Source organism: Bubalus kerabau, chromosome 3, assembly GCF_029407905.1.
Source record: "Bubalus kerabau isolate K-KA32 ecotype Philippines breed swamp buffalo chromosome 3, PCC_UOA_SB_1v2, whole genome shotgun sequence".
In the NCBI taxonomy this organism is placed as follows: domain Eukaryota; kingdom Metazoa; phylum Chordata; class Mammalia; order Artiodactyla; family Bovidae; genus Bubalus; species Bubalus kerabau.
This window is the reverse complement of record NC_073626.1, coordinates 60,774,388-60,786,930: the sequence shown is the minus strand read 5'-3', so window position 1 is coordinate 60,786,930 and position 12,543 is coordinate 60,774,388.

Genomic DNA, 12,543 nt, shown 5'->3' with positions numbered 1-12,543 from the left:
CTCTACCTTTCCAAGCTTCCGGAGATCACCTGCATTCTCACGGCCTCGTCTCATCTTCAAGCCAGCAAGGTAGAGCCTCTCTGACGCTACTTTTGGGGTTACGTCTCTTTCTCTGACCATTGCCAGGAAAGGTTCTCTGCTTGTAATAATACGTATGACTGCATTGGTTCTATCTGAATAATCCAGAACAATTTCCCCATCTCAATATCCTTAATCATATATCACAAAATCAATTTTGACATGTAAGGTAACATATTCACAGGTTCTAGACACCAGGACATGGACATCTTTGGGAAGCTATAATTCCTCTTTCCAAAGATAGGAATAAGCTTTGAGTGTGCAAGAATAAAAGAAAACTGTTATAACCAGCCTGATATGATGTGAGGTTGGAGATAAGATCTGTGTACCTTAGTGTAAAGTACCTACTCTATGTACCTACTGTAAAGTAGGTCGTGTGGAAGAATTGAGATTTTTTTCTATATGCAATTAGAATCCAATGACGGGTTTTAAACAAAGGAATGATGTTCTCTAATTTACTGATTTTTTAAAAAATCTGAATGGCTTGTGAGAAATGTATTATAGCAAAGCAAGAATAGAAGTGGGGACACAGGTTAGGAAGCACTTTTAGTCCAAATGAGATATGATGAAAATAGAAAGAAGAAGAAAAATTCAGAATATATTCTGGAAATAAAATCCCTAATGAGTTATGAGAAGTTGAAGTACGAATTTGAAGAGGAAACTTCTGCCAACTAAGTGGATGATAGAGCCAGCAAAGCTCAAGTGTGGGTCCCCCGACAAACTAGCCTTTTCCTTCATAGAGCTGACCAGCGTGTTCTGTATGTTCCTTCCTGTGCTGTGCTGTGCTTAGTCGCTCAGTCATGTCTGCCTCTTTGCAACCCCATGGACTGCCCGCCAGGCTCCTCTGTCTGTGGGGAGTGGGCTGCATGCTCTCCACCAAGGGCTCTTCCCAACCCAGGGACTGAACCCAGGTCTCCCTCATTTCAGGCGGATCCTTTACCATCTGAGCCATCAGGGAAGCCCAGGGCCCTCCCTAACCTTACACAATATTTACATGTCTGACCTCCCTGTCAGACTGAAAGTGCCTTAAGATTATGCTCATTGTCTGGTTATTTATATTTGTTGTTGTTGTTTAGTCTCTAAGTTGTGTCCGACTCTTTTGCAATCCCATGGGCTGTAGCCCACCAGGCTCCTCTGTCGGTGGGATTTCCCAAACAGGAATACTGGAGTGGGTTGCCATTTCTTTCTCCAGGGGATTTTCCTGACCCAGGGATCAAACCCCTGTCTCCTACCTCAGTTAGATTCTTTACTGTGTGAGCCACCGGGAAGCCCATATTAAGTATTCATTATGGGTCAAGTACTATGTAAGTACTTTGTATGGACTCATCAACTTAATCATCATATCAATACTGTAGAATTAGTCCTATTATTTTCTCTCTTTTACAAATGAAGGAAGGATACTGAGGCTCAGAGAAGCTAAATAACTTGTGTCAAGTCATACTAAACTAGTCAAGAAATGACATACTAGTCAAGAAAGGGCTAGGTCCTGGATGGAACTCTCATTTCACAGCCTTTTCTCTTAAGGAGATGTGGTGCAAATAAATTATATGATAATTATTTCTTTTGCTTAAGTTCCATCACTGATTTTTTTAAAACAAATGACAACACTTAGAGAATCTTTCAAAATGTCTTTAGCATAGTAGCTTTTCAAGTAAACAAATATATGAATCAATTAATTTAATTATAAATGCTATCTATATTCAAACTCTATAAATAAAGGTTAGCTCTATCTGAATATTTGTATTAAAAATGTAATTTTTTACAGGTAGGCATAATAAGGAATATTTTCTTTTTTAACTTCTTAAACTCTGAACTTTCATTTTAATCTGGATCTTTATATTTTAGAATAAGTCATATTTTAAGAAGTTTGCAATTTTAAATTTTAAAATATTTTCTTATCTCTTAAGACAATCAATGGTCACATTTAGAAGTTATGGAGAGTCCTGTAAATGAAAACCATAAAATGATCTAGCAAATAATGTTAGCTCATATAGCACCTAACTGCTTACATACTCTTTGAGTACATACCCTTTGAGACTAACAATAACCCAGTGAAATGAGCAGGATAATCATTCCCATTTTATACTGGGATTCAGTGAGATTAAGTTACTTTTTAGACAATGCAAACAATAGTTATAAAATGGTTTCTAAATCCTAGCAGTCTAGGCCCTGTACTTCATGATAATTGAACTATAATATAATTTCATTTTACTAAGTAGGAAGATAGCATCAAAAAAATCTGCAAGCTGGGTAAGAGAAGAGGTCTTAATTGTTCTCACCACCAAAAAAAAAAAAAAAGGTAACTGTGTTATGTTTATTAAGGTATATTTTAGACAGAGTAAAATTCACCATTTTAGATGTACAGATCTTTAAGTACGACAAAGGTATACAGTTGTATAACTACCATCACCACCTAGAGGACATTTTTTTCACCCCCAAAAGTGCCTCCACTTGTGAATTCAACCTTCTCTTCCCAACCCTACTCCTGGCACCACTGATCTGACTTCTATTCCCATAGCTTTGCTTTTCCAGAACATTACATAAGTGGAATCAGGCATATGCATACTTTTGTATCTGGTCCTGATTCATTCATGTATCAGTAGTTCATTCCTTATTTTTAAAGAACTTATGTTCACATTTTTAAAATTTGACCCTCATTCTTAACCATTAATCCATTATTTATTAAGCCTAATAAATCCTAAAATGTGGATGATTGTTTGAATTGGAATAGACAATTCTCTGTAGCTAAAATGAGAGTCTATGAGTCAGGGCTCCCCTAAGGGAAACTTGTTAGATGGCAGGAGTACATACAAGCTACAAAGGGGAAATTGTCCAGAAACTCAATGACACCAAAGGCCACTTATACCAAATGAGCTTGCCATGCTCCGTATACTGTTTTGAGAAAATTAAAGGCCTGAGAGTCCCAAGTTGTTTCTCAACAAAATAAGGACTCTTTCAGCCCATAAGACTTTTGAGTTCTTATACTGTTCAGCTGACAACTATGTGGAGATCAGAAGTCTGGGAAATTGGTCCTTGGTATGGAGAGGGCAGCAGAAAGCAAAGAAATCAAAGTAATACATTTTATCACACTTCATACCTCCATCAATATTTTGCTTAATATTCTACATTTTCCTTGCTTGGGGCAAACTACCCTTCAGACCCTTTTATAAGTTCATTTTTGTTTTACAGAGCTATGGAATTCTCTGCTTTGAGAGGTCATAAAAGAAATTTTTGTATAATTGGCTACTTGAGAAAGTATAGCATTTTATATAGCCTGCCATTTCAAGTGTGATTTATGCTATAATTTTGCTTGATGTTTTATATTTGTGTGCAGAATGTGAATATGAAAAATAACTACACCAAAAATTACATCAGTTGTCAATATGTCAGAAGTATTTGATGCCAATTTTTAAAGCACTTTTAGATAATCTATGAGCAATAAAAAATTCATCCCTAACTCCCGCTTTCCAATGTGCATATATCAAATGGGAAATGGCCAAACTTCTGCTCACAGTCTCTACTATCACAACTATTTGTCATATGCAAGTACTTTAATAATCATGAAAAAGCTGAAATATATTGATTAAAAACATATGACACATTTAGATTACAATTTTTGTTTGAATACCTCCAAGTAATTAACGAGTTACTTTGAAATGAATTTACAAGTATAAATTAAGATAGGCTCTGACTGCAGTATTAAAGTCTTAATTAATTATTAAAATTAGTCACTCTGTATCCAAGTTTTTCAGTCTTCAAAACACCACAAGGACCCAGTGGCTGACTGACAATATGCCTTAGAAATCAGGAGCATTCTACATATTTATCACATATTGCCTTAATTACTATTTAATTAAAATATTTAGATATCTACACACATATACAAAGAGTTGGCAAGAGAACAATTTACAAGCTTGACTTTTAATATGTTCTTGAGTTATTTCAGCCACATAAATTTGAGTCCTGAATACCGAAGGATAAGAAAATCATAGCCTCCTGTGATCACTTACTGCCAAAAAATGGGTCATTATTCCTAATATATAGAAAATACCAATGTAGGTTTCACTCACCAGTTGAATAATGTTTTATTTTTATTTTTTAAGTATGTGAGTGATATCGTCTCATGAGATTAGAAGGAACACATGGATCTCATTTTCTGTTTTACAAAGACTTACTTTTGTTTTCTCTGGAATAATTGCAATCATAAGATACTATTGAATGAGTGAAATTTTATAAATGTGCCTTGTCTTCTCTTTCAGTATCATCTCCACTTCCATGATTTTGGAATGAGAGGAATCCAGAAAATTGTTCCTAGGACATTAGAAGTCCTTTCTCCATAAATATATAGCTAAAACAATCAAGGGACGCTTAGAACATTTGGCCATTTCCCTTCCTGTTACACTAGTTAGCATTAATTTTATACACATTTATTTGTAAGAAAAGATCATTTATTAATTCACTTCTTGTAGTGAATCTCTAAGGCCCATCAGTTGTCTCCAAAAGCCACAATGCACTACTTGACTAAATTTATTCTGGATTCTGCTCAATTTTTATGAATCTGTTAAAAACTCTAAAAATTACTTCAGTTATCTGTGACATGGAAATCAGCAGTAACAGGGGGAGTTAATAAGTCACTGTACTGCTGAAGCATGAGTAGTATACCTTGCCCATCCTAATATGTCCATTCTACTTACTTAGGGAAGAGGAGGTTCTGGCTTCAGAAGATATATGCAATTCAATATAAGGTACATTTTTCAGGAAATTACTTTGAGGATGCAAATATATATAGCACCTAGCCTGGGTCCTCCATGGGCTTACCGGGTTTGGTGGTAATAGACTTAAGCCCTGGTATCTATTGATATAACCCACATGATATTGGCATGAGTTCTGTATTGTAAAAGTGCACAGAGCAATGGAAGAACAGAGCGGGGCAGAAGGACAGAATCGCAAGGAATCTGGGAAAGAGCCCATGGATGTGATGGAATTTAAGCAGAGCATCAAAGAATGAATAATGCTTCAACAAAGATTGACTGAAGGGAGGTTAGGGAAGATACAGAGAACAAGTGACTTAGAGAATCTGATCGTAATCTAGCAGATTTAAATCAGAAGCCACTTAACAGTACAAAGGAAGGAATAAAAACTCGGTGTTTTTAAAACTGTGAAGTATTAAAGTAAAACACATTAACTTAAAATATTATTAGTAAGACTTAATATTTTATTTTTTAAGCCTTTTAATTTATATTGGTGTGTAGCCATTTAGCAATACTGTGATAGTGTCAGGTGCACAGCAAACAGACTCAGCCATACGCACACATGCATCCATTCTCCCCCAAACTACCTGCCCAACCCAGGCTGCCACATAACATCCAGCAGATTTCCCTCTGCTATACAGTAAGTCCTTGATGATTATCCATTTTAAATATAGCAGTGTGTACACGTGGATCCCAAACTCCCAAACTACCTCTTCCACCCATCCTACCCATGGCATTTGTGTTCATTGTCTAGGACTATGAGTCTGTTTCTGTTTTGTAAATAAGTCCATTTGTATCATTACTCTTTAGATTCCATATATAAGAGATGCCATACAATATTTTTCCTTCTCTGAAAACTTGATATTTTAAAAGTATAAGGTATTTACAGTAAAAGAAATAGGAAGATGAGCCCCAAAATATTTAAAAGCCAATTGCAATAAATCCCAACCTTAAAAATACCTTTATCTTTTAAAAGTCTATTTAGTATTTCAAGATAACATCTATGGTAATTATTGTATTTCAGGGTATAGGGATTTTTTTAATGATTTCACTAAACTAATAAACTACTGTACTGGATTCTGCAGAACTCTCTGTCATTCAAGAAGCACAGAAAGACATTGATAATATCCCCACATCTTTAGTCTTGTAGCAAAAATAAAAAACTTTTCTAATACTTTGCATGGTTTTGTTTCTTGTAGAACCACACCCATATCTTAGCTTCCAAAAGAAGACATAGTTCAAGAAAAAATGCATGAATCAGTAACCATACATAAACTTGAATTGTTTTTCACATAGCAACCTCATCTCATCTAAGCTCTCTCCAAAGTGATTTTTCAGCAGCTTGAGTCAACACACCAAGGAGAAGTAGAAAATACACATCTGAAGATCCCTATCTTATCTGTCTGTGAGTGTTACTATCCCTTTAAAATATTTGGAAAGATTAAATACCATTTCAAATTCCAAATCTTGAAGAGAGGGAATGAGTAGCTAGTAAAATCAAAGTAATTTTAGATTACAAAAAAAATACAAAAATTAATCTTCTGTCATTAAGAACTTGAAGTGTGATATCTCTGAAAGAATTGATAGACTATTATCAGCAGCAGTACTGGGCCTTGGGAAACACAAACCTGGTCCTGGGACGATCTCGGATCAACCTCTTGACCTGAGAAGGACCCCTCTACATTATCAGAGCCCAGTTTCTTATTTACCAAATGAAGTAGTAGAAGTCCCTTCATATTCCCAGGTATTGTCACAGAGGCTATTCATGAATGAGCATTAAAAATTCTAAAAATTAATAAAATATAAGCTATCATTCTCATTATTAATACACTTAAAGAATGATTAAATATAAACAGACCATTTAAGAAAAATCCTATACCTTTCTTTGCTTAGGAAAGGACAGTGAATCCTAAAGCTATTTTTAGCCATTAAACGCATATTTTCAATGGGTAAAAGGACAAGACAAGTGAACAATGCGATGTTCCTTGGTTTGCAGGGTTCCCTTTAGACTGCCTAAACTCAGAAACAACTTCCAACTGAGTACTGATCTCATAGAATGAGCTAAGAGGAGAGCAAGAGTTTGGAGAGACAGGCTGCTAAGTCGCTTCAGTCGTGTCTGACTCTGTGCGACCCCATAAACGGCAGCCCACCAGGCTCCCCATCCCTGGGATTCTCCAGGCAAGAACACTGGAGTGGGTTGCCATTGCCTTCTCCATTGTGTGAAAGTGAAAAGTGAAAGTGAAGTCGCTCAGTCGCATCCGACTTGTAGCAACCCCATGGACTGCAGCCTACCAGGCTCCTCCATCCATGCGATTTTCTAGGCAAGAGTACTGGAGTGGCTTGCCATTGCCTTCTCCGGGAGAGACAGGAGGGGACAGAATAATGAGGGGGACAGTCCAACAACCTTCTGAAAAAAAAGAAAAGATTTTTCCTTTTGCATAGAAGTAATGCACAGAATTAAAATATTATTTCTTTACCACTTATGACTATGAAAGCTACAAACATAAATACTACTACTATCTGATTAAACAGAGAAAATAGGAAAATGACATATGTTGTATCTCAAGTCTTTGTTTTGACAATGCAAAGGAATTTCACAACAACAATGACTTTTCTCAACCACACAGTGGAATACGAATCTCATTTCACAGATAACATTTAGTTGCTGCTGCTGCTGCTAAGTCGCTTCAGTCGTGTCCGACTCTGTGCGACCCCATAGACGGCAGCCCACCAGGCTCTGCCATCCCTGGGATTCTCCAGGCAAGAACACTGGAGTGGGTTGCCATTTCCTTCTCCGTAACATTTAGTTCAGTGGCGTTAAATGAAATGTCAGAATTACACAACTAGTAAATAAATCACTTATTTAGGACTCAACCCAGATCTGACTTCCAATTCTTCCTCTACCTCGGAGGAAGGTCTACATACTCGGGTGCTCCCAAGACTTTCTACATTTAGGGAGTTGGGGTGTAAAAATGTAAGAGTAAGTCTGTGAAGCTTTCCTTTTTGCAATCACATATCTGTATGAGTCCATGTTTTTCAATATACTTTAACCATAACAAAATATGGCAAGAGATGGAAATCAGATACAAATATGAGAATCTGCTGTATTCTCTTAAGCCAGACATTTATGAGATTTGCAAAATTTTTAAATAATGCCACTCATCTAATTAAGTTCTTGTTTTGTTAAATATGGTTGTTTTATAATAACGCATCTTTGATGTTAACATAAAATAGGTATATTGTTTTCAATGACTTAATAACTTTTTAAAAATTTCTGAGATTTAACTTCTAAAATTGTAAATATCAATAAGTATAAACTACTAAATGCTATTTGGAATCCTTGATAATTATACAAGTGAAAAAGGCTCCTGAAACCAAACTAAAAGTTCAGGAAACACTGCTCCACACCATGATCCAAGCATGTCCAGTTCTCTTCTACATTTTTAAGATAGTATGTAATTTTCATGTTTACAAGAGTAAACATAGCATACACTTCCCCATCCCTAGAAAATGGAAAATATAGAAAGTACAAAGAAAATGATTTCATTTAATAAACCCTGATATAATAATTTTTAACACACTATTTGTTTCAAATTTCTTTCATTTGTGAATGCATGTTACATGCAATCTCTTGATGTCCTACTGGTTTCCTAGTGTCCGTGAACGGCCCTTTTAGCGACTATGTAATTTTCTATCATACATCTAATCTAGAATTCATTTAGTCATTCCCCTGTTGTCAGATATTAAGCTGTTCCCTAACTTACGATATTATAAATAAAGAAAGATGGAAAGAGTTCCTGGAAAGAATTCTCTGTTTCTGTGTGATAGATAAAGCCGCTGGAGACAAGTATATGCTTGATTGTGGCTAAGAAAAGATATGTTAAAGCTGTTGAATTGGTTTAAAAAGAATGTTTATTTAGGTTTATTTAGTTTACTAGCGATGTTTAAACTGAGAGCCAAATGACAAAAAATAGCTAGCCATGAAAATCTTCAAAGGTGGAAAACTCCGGCAAAAACTCATACAAATGCATTAAGATAGGATCTGCTTGATATAGTTAAGAAACAGAGAAAACAAGTATGGCCAGAGGCTTCATATTACTATTCTTTTATGTAGCAGAAGTTTCTCATAAGCCCTTGTTATTTTTTCATTCTGCAAATTTAACCTTTAATAAAATACATATTTAGATCTAGGAGTATATCACTCCTACCTGGAAGAAGTGTATATTATTCTTTAACATCAATTTTCCAGATGGAGATTGAATATATAAATATTATCTTTATACAATAAAGATAAAGACATATAGACATAAAGACAAGGAATACACTTACAAGCACAGAATCTAGGCTGGCAGTTACTCCTCTTTCACAGTGCTGTTGGAGTGAAGTGAGATCTTTTACCACCACGCATGGTGCGTGCTAAGTCTCTTCAGTCGTGTCCGACTCTTTGCAACCCCGTGGACTGTAGCCTGCCAGGCTTCTTTATCCATGGAATTTTCCAAGCACAACTACTGGAGTGGGGTTGCCATGCCCTTATCCAAGGGATCTTCCTGATCCAGGAATCGAACCCATGTCTCTTATGTTTCCTGTATTGGCAGGTGGGCTTTTTAATCACTAGTGCCATGTGTGAAGCCCCTCTTTTACCACCACTCTGTGATTATTTGATTATGAGAAAAAGATCTTATTAAAAAGGAAACAGTATGAAGCTCATCTTTAAGTGGATGAAATGTCGATAGCAAAAGGGAAACATGGTGGTAGGTACCACTTTTTTGGAAAAATCTAGGGAGAAAGGATAGGCTAGGTAGAATATTTGCTAGAAAAATGGATGGAGGTATGACGTTTTATTTGTTGGTTTGTTGACAAGTGGGAAACACATGCTGACTAGAGCCATTTATCAGATACTTCTATTAATGATATGTCTAAAAAGTTAAATAATCATCCATAAGTTGCTTTTATAATAGTAGATGGAAAACAATTAAAGGTCTGAAAATCAACTCTTTACCTACTGTTGTAGAACATATATAAGTCATCCTCTTGAGGGATAGACAAAAGTTATATTAATAAATAAGCAGAAGAAATGATAGTCAGCGTTAAGCCACCGATCTATCAACTTGAGATGTAAACTAATTTTTTGTTTCAGCAATAATCGTTATTTTAGATTCCAAGTTGGAAAGCAAGAGAGAGTTATTGATTTTTATTTTCAGAGCAATTCTATTCTAATTTCTAATTTATTCATCAACTACTTCATCGATGTATTCTTTCATTCAGCCACATTAATATTCTTCCTTTTCTAAAACTATGTTTTTACATGATGTTCTATCTTTTCAATAGACTATGACTCAACAGAATTAAGACCAGTTCGTTTTGTAACATTTTTGAGTTGAATTCTTATAAATACAAATTGTTGAGCAGACCCTTGATGAAAAAGTAAAATGACTATTTTGTTAATTCTACTCTTATGTAGTAAAAACTTTTATAATTCACATATTGGTGGTCATTAAAAACTTAAATGTAAAACTAGCTGGTAAATGTTAGCAAGGAAGATGAAACACGAGATAATGCCATAACCATCTATAGAGTAATATTTATTAAGGCAGCATTTAGTCAAATTTTTTCCTCTTCTCTTTAAAATATAGAACAACCCACAGTGTTATATTTGTTTGCTTTTATTTCAGAACACAAAGCTGTAGGGTGGCTAATTTAAAAATTATAGCCAGAACTCTAAAAAGTCAGGTGAAAAAGACTATTCAATTTAAAGTCTAAACTCTGTACAGATATGGTTCTACAGACTTTTCTACAGTTAGAATATTTATTCTGATACAATAAATTCCCAAAGAAAGCAACAGATGTACTTGGTTTTCTCCTTTTGCCCCATCAGATTCATTCTCCATCTCTCTCTATACATCTGCTAGTCCCAAGAGGCTGACATTTACAGTTCCATCAACAACCTCATTCTCTGGCTTGGCCAGTTATGGTCTGGGCATTGGGAAGCACAGTAGGGGATTGGAAAGCAGGAAGAGAATGAGGTCAGAGTATTTATTCTCCTGGCCCCCGCCTGCCCCGCTGTGGTTAGAGAATGGCTACATTCCTGCGGGGTAGCTTTTTCCTAAAGCAACATTTCCCCAGGTTCCAAAAACTGTTCTCTTCTTTTATTTATCCAGGCCCAAGGATGATAAACACAGGTCTTGGGTGCATTACCATTTGTTGTTGAACATACTTTCCTTCTCACACCGTTGTAAATGTTTTCATTCATCATCCTCTATTGCGTCCCAGAGGATCTCATCTGTTTCTTGCCAGGATTCTGGTATACACAATCTATCAAAACTAGAATTCTTCCAAGTGTTAGATACAGCAGACTATTGGCAAAAAAAAAAAAAAAAAAAAAAAAAAGAAGGCTAAGAAAAAGTGATCCAGATGAGATTAGGGGGAGTTTTTCCTTTAGCAACTTGTAGGTAAGGATTTCACAAATTTATAAGTGAGACAGAATGAGTAGTTGAAAGCAAAAGGATATAATAAATGCAAATTACTAACAGTAATAATAAAATGTATTGAATACTTTGTGCCAAGCATTCTACTCAGTGCTGTTTGGAAATTAATATCATTTAATACAAACATCATGTATGAAGTAGGTTCAAAGTTAAGAAAACCAAATACTAGAATGGTTAAGTATAATCAGGCAAGGACAGTGGTTAGAACTGAGTTTCAAAGTCTAGTACCTTCAGCTGCAAGACAAGAGTCCATTCCCTCAGCTACAAGACAATATCAACACAAGATAATTATTTAGCCATATAATTTCTACTACCTTTTTCAATTATTGTATTTATATATAACATTTACACAAGGTGATAGCATAGCACTTAATCAAATGATCTATAACATTTACCAGATCAAAGCTCAGAAAGTCTGTGGGGAAAGGATGGGTGAACAGGATGGAGACCTTCACTGCAAACATCACTGTCAGTCATACCATCTCATGGATGCTGAAAACTGAGTAAGGATGTACCTTGAAGGGGTGCTTAAGAAAAAAATCCAAACCAGAGTCACAGGCCCTTCCAGCTCGTTTCTTTGTCACGACTTTTCTTTCTCCACTTTATCTTTCAGCAAATTCCTAGCCCTGTTAATGCCAGCACGGAAACTAAAAAGAGGAAAGGAAAAATAAAAAGAGAAAAGGAAAGCAAGCAAAAGGTAGAAGAGGAAGAATAGGAAGGCACATGAAAAAAAACAGAGCCATAGTTCAAATAAAGAATTTTTCAGACTCTCAGTAAAATTGGTATGTGATATTTCTATTAACAAATTATACTAATAATAAATTATGAGATCAAGTGTTACATGTCTATAGAAGATGAAGACTGAGTTTATAAGTGCTCGAAAAGGGAATCGAAGATAAATATAAACAAAAGCCATAGTGAAAGCAAAAGCAATGGAATATATATTACTGAAAACAGAAAAGATAGTGAACAGGTTAAAGGCATTAATACAAAAATAACTGGAAGATAATACAGTTACTAAAGTACATAAAGACAATGATAGGTATTGTAAAACTAAGGAAATCAAAGATTCAATATATATGTAATTGGTGCTTCTGATTTTAAAAAAAGAAACAGAAAATGTATACAAAACATATGAGAGGAAAAGCATTTTTGATGAAGAGAACATCCTGAACATACAATATATATATCATATATTACATATCTTCAACAAGAGTATATATATCATA